This window comes from Ambystoma mexicanum, chromosome 4p (genome assembly GCF_040938575.1).
Source record: "Ambystoma mexicanum isolate Mex_15411 chromosome 4p, UKY_AmexF1_1, whole genome shotgun sequence".
In the NCBI taxonomy this organism is placed as follows: Eukaryota; Metazoa; Chordata; class Amphibia; order Caudata; family Ambystomatidae; genus Ambystoma; species Ambystoma mexicanum.
The window spans coordinates 294,487,616-294,493,372 of record NC_090927.1 but is presented as its reverse complement, the minus strand read 5'-3'; positions in this window follow the sequence as shown (position 1 = coordinate 294,493,372).

Here is a 5,757-nt window from a genome sequence, read left to right as displayed (position 1 = left end):
CTGGTCAGCGAAAGCGTTCCCTTTTCCTACATCATTTATGATTTTCTGATGCGCTGTGCATTTCATAATTGCTAACTGAGTGGGAAGTGCAAGCGCTGAAAGTAACCGAACTATCAAGGTGCCATATTGAATCTTCGTTCCATGTGAGGTCAAGAAACCTTGTTCTGCCCAAAGTCTACCGAAGTTGTGAACTACCCCAAGAGCATACTGACTATCAGTATATATGTTTACTTTAAGCCCTTCGGAAAGTTCACAAGCTCGAGTCAATGCAATAATCTCTGTGGCCTGCATGGAGATATGTGAAATTCTTTTGGTTTCCACGATCGTGCTTAGTGTAGTGATGGCATAAGCAGCAAGGGATGTACCATCCGGAAGTTTGAAGCAGGAGCCATCGCAAAACAGCTCCCCTTGTGGATCTTTCAAAGGTGTATCTTTCAGATCAATCCTGCCTTTAGTTTCTTGTTCTGTCGTATGAAGGCAGTCATGTGACATTTCGTCACTGCAAGCAGTACCTTGCGGGACAGGTAATAATTCAGCCAGATTCAATACACAACACCTCTTAATTTGTATATGCGGTGTAAACAAGATCAATTTGTATCTCGTTAATCGTGCGGAAGTGAGGTGTTGTGTTTGCGTTCTATTTAATAGAACGTCTACAGAGTGAGGTACCAACAAGGTTAAGGCATAGCCTAGGACCATACCCTCGCTCTGTTTTAAAGACGCAGCAGCAGCAGCAACAGCTCTCAGACATCTCGGCAAAGCACATGCAACAGGATCAAGGGCGGAGGGCCTATTTTCCCCCCATGTTCCTGCGTTAATACAGCCAAAGCACATCCATCACGTTCATGCACATACAACTCGAAGGCCTTTTCATAATTTGGTGTGCCCAAAACTGGTGCTGAACACAGTGCAGTCTTGAGCAGATCGAAAGCTTTCTGATGTTCCAAGTTCCATGGCAATGGCAAAGAAATGCCCTTCTTTGTCAAAGCCAACATTGGTTTGATCACTAGCGAAAAGTTTGGGATCCACTGCCTACAGTAAGAAGCCATTCCTATCAAGGCTCTGACTTCCTTCTGTGTATTTGGGACAGACATGCTATAAATGATTTTAATCCGTTCAGACGTCAATCTTCTTCCCTCCTCTGACAGGAGATAGCCTAAATAGGTGACCTCCTGTAGACAATATTGAAACTTTTTCAGTGAAGCTTTATGTCCATGCTTTGCTAGGTGAATAAGCAACAACACATGCTCTCCTTGCAGGCACTTTCTGAATCTGCAGCTAAAAGAAGATCATCAACATATTGAAGCAATGTACAAGTGGTGGGCAACTCAAGTGTATCAAGCTTTTCTTTCAAAGCCCTACTGTAAATGCTGAGACTTTCCGTGTACCCTTGTGGCTCACGGGTGAATGTAAACGAGTGTCCCCCTTGGGTGAACGCGAACATGTATATTCTATCTTTGTGTATATGAATGCTAAAGAAAGCATTCTTAAGGTCTACAACACTAAAATGAGTAGCAGAAGCTGGGATCATAGTTAATATCATTGTTACATCAGGCACAATGGGAAATTGTGGAGCGACAATCTTATTGATAGCGTGTAAATCAATGATGAAACGAAAAGGAATTGCATTATCTCCTTTCTTATACACAGGTAAAATCGGACTATTGCACAAACTACCTGCAATTTCTTCAATTACCCCATGGTGTACAAAATATCGGAAACTATACACTTAAAAGCTTGCTCACCATCAACCGAAATCTTATACTAAGGAATATGTGGCAACTTTACTCCAGGTTTCAAAATGATTTTAACAGGCTCAATTTGTAAAACACCAACATCATTGTCATCAATCACCCATAAACACTCTGGTGGCAAAGGTCTAGTCAAGAACTGTGAGGCAGAAAATTGCTGTGGTGAAATCGTCAAACGCACTCCATCCGAAGAACAATGAATTACCGCATTTAATTCCTTCAACAGATTCAACCCCAGGAAATTCTCACCACATTTCGATGTCAAAAGAAACAGACAGTGATCCGTGAATGGACCCAGTGTAATCGGTACCAGCGAAGAAACCGGACTAACCACTGGCGTACCAGAAAACCTTACAGAAACATTGGCTTGCCCTGACAGTGGAATGTTTGGAACCCGTGAATGGTAAATGGAACACTCCTGTGCTCCTGTATCTATCAGAAATAGATGTTTCCTATTTCCCACTATCATTTCAACATAGGGACCTTTCTGATTAACGGGAATAGGCGTCGGTTCCAAACCCTGCTTCGGGTAATCCTAGCGAAACAATATATCATCAAAGGGAAGGTCTTCAGAGAGATATGCAGTAGAAGGATGATCAAAAATGTTTCTATTATACACGATCGGTGACTGAGTGTCTTGTGAAAAAGACTGTGAATTCTGATAAAACTGGCTTCTACCAGGACCCCCTGCCCCTGGGCGGCCTCTGGATCGTCTACCCATGATACCAAATGTGTTATTCGACCTCTGCTGGAGGATCGGGCATTGTGCTCGCCAAAGACCCTCTTGTCTGCAATAAGCACATTGGTTCACGTGTACAGGACCCAAAGGCACATTACCTTGTGGAACATACTGTCCCCTAAACTGAGTAGTACCCCCTCTAGGACCTCTAACAATTTGTTGCAACAAAACCTTAGTTTTCAAGTGTCCCTTTTTCTTTTCGATCCTCTCTTTTTCATTATTGACTTGGTTTTCATAATACTGAGCCATATGCAAGACTTCAGATTGAGATTTAGCTTGCCAAGCGCTCTCAAAAGTCATAATTTGCGACTGGATGTCAGGTAACAATCCACGCACAAATTTGTCTACAAATAATCATTTTCCAGACTCTGTGCTTAAATCTTGTCCACTGAAATCTGAAAACACTTGTTCAAACCAATTAAAGAATTTGGTAGCACCCTCAAACTTCCCTTGGACACAAGCAGTAAGTTTGTCTCAAACAATCCTTCTCTCAGAAATTAAGGCTTTCAGTTTTGTCACGATTCTATCAGGAAAAGTCAGTATTACCTGCAGCGGTCTCTCACCAGCTTTCCTTTCTCTATCTTGCTTAGTCAAATTATCCCATGTGTCCCCTAACCCTGCTACATCATCTACTGTCCTAATCTGTTTCCACAAATCGGCAGGTAGGAGCACAGGAAATAACAAATCTATATCACCCAAAATGAATACTGACGACTGCAAGACAGTTTCCATTTCTTTATAGAACCCTGTCAGATTCTTTCTAATATCTGAGGTGGATTGTCTAATGGTGTTCACTTCCTGTCTTGAGAACGGGGAGTGAACAAACTGTGATACATAATGTGCATCAATGTCATAGTCGGCGTCACCCGTTGCGGCATTAGCCGGAACCTCAGCTTTAGGGACAAATGTCAGAGGAACTTCTCTCATAGGCAACTGAGAAGTAGGCAACTCTGAACGCTTACTGAACAGAGCTAAATCGAGCGCTAAAGCAGCTGAAGGATTGTCGGATGAAAAAGCTCTCTTATAGATATTCAATCATTTTGTGGGACAACAAATCTTTCTTTTAATACATTCATCCTGCAGGTATTCTACCATAACCTGTATCACTTTCCTCTGCATTTCTGGCGTATACTGACTATACGTGTCATATACTTCTACGGGAGATATCGACATGTCTGAAATCCATCTAATTGCATCTCTTGTGCAAATTCGTGTTTCCTCACTCATCGACTTACAAAGAGGAAGGAACCATTTCTGTACAAAAATAGCGCTCAACATATCACCATCTATTTCTTCATTCCATAACCTTTCTAACTCCCTTCTATACTCAAAAACCCTCTCGACGTGCTCATATACTTTCTCTGCAGTATCTCTTGAATATGCAAAATACTCCTCCTGGTAGGTTCGCCCAACACGCTAAAAAATCTAGATGCCCAATTCAGCCACTTCACCATTGACTCCATTAAAATCCCGGTCTCCGATTCTGTCAAAACTCAGGGAGTCTACCTGGACTCCAGCCTATCCATGGATAGACAAGTCAACGCAATAGCATCCGCAGCTGCATATCATGCCAAACTTATCATCGCAATCAGGCCCTTTCTCTCCAAAGAGAACTGCACCAACATAGCCAGAGCCATCACCGGCTCCAGGCTAGACTACTGCAACGTACTCTTTCTAGGAACCTCCAACAAAAACTTAGAGAGACTACAAGTAATACAGAACAATGCTCTCGGGGCAGCCCAGGGCATTGCTAAAAGAGAACACATCTCTGAAGCCAGAAAACTAGCCCACTGGCTCCCAATAAAGGAAAGGACCGTATTCAAAGCCCTAACACTGACCCACAAGTGCATTCACTTCACTCCTCCAGCATACCTCTCTCAAAGGATCCACCCTGTCTCCACTACCAGGCCAACCAGATCACCGTACACCAACATGCTCTCTGTGCCACTAGTAAAAAGAGTAAAAGCGGGTGGATCCAGCTTCCCCTACCTCGCGCCCACTCACTGGAATGCCCTACCTCCCACTATCCGTGGTGAGGACTCCCTCACCACCTTCCGCAAAACACTGAAAACTACCCTCTTCACATAAGGACCGACACATCAGCACGAATACTTATCATATATGTTGTAATATATGACCAAATGCAATATTTGTAACAACAGTATGATTTCTTGTACTATTCATAATGTATCAACAATCGCTATCATGTGTACCATGTAACTAAGTTATTGCAAGTAACAGCGCCTCAATGCCCCTGGGCTGCTTGCGCGCTATATAAATATAAATAAATAAATAAATAAATAAATAAATAAATAAATCATTACATCATTCATTCTGTTCCACATTACAGATAAATGAATTCCCAGTCCTTTGATAAAAACATTTTTCTCAGGAAAACTTTCTAGATTAGAGAGTGTAGCAAAAACATCAGATTGTTCACCCTTCTCCATGCACTGTCTAGCCCATGCATTCAGATCGCGCTTTCTCTCTTTAGACTCTGTATTGTGAGTTACAATCTTTGATTCCGCTCCCTTATAAACTATAAGTGGAACAGAACCACTTGGAAGAGAAAGAGTAGATAAATCTTGTACAATAGGTAATGAAGGTGTTAGTACTGGTGCAAAAGATAAATCTACCAGACCCATAACAGTAGGTAAAGGCAGAGGTACAGGTGGAGGAGCAACAATAGGAGGAGGAACAATAACCGGAGGAAGAGGAGTAATAGGAGGAACGATAAGAGGAGCAGGAAATGCTACGGGAGGAGAAACAACAGCAAGAAGAGGTAAAGCAACAGGAATAGGTACATATGGAGGTGGTGCAGTGGCACCAGGCCTTCGTTCATTTAGAAGTTTGTCAATTAATTCATCAGACGCATGAAAATCTTTAGATGGGTATATCTTCTGAATGCCAAGTTGAAAAGCCCTATCCATATTTCTAAGTGACTCTGACTGTTTTGATCATACAATAACGCTTTCTTGGTGCGCATGTTTCTCTCTACATTTAAGTTGCTGCATAGCTTATTTTTACCAATTTTGCAATACATCAAATGCTGCAGGTCTAGCTTTTTTCTTTAACAATATGGATTCTAAATGTTCTATACGAGGAATCTGAAAGCTACCTTTGATTGGCCACTGAAGTTCGGAAGCATGTCTAGTTTGTCTGTGCCAAATATCATTAAACACTATACTACCAATGGCGTGCTTACAGTACATAGTACACACCGGCGACCCCTCCTGTGGTGCCGGACAGCCAAATTCCAAAGATTGT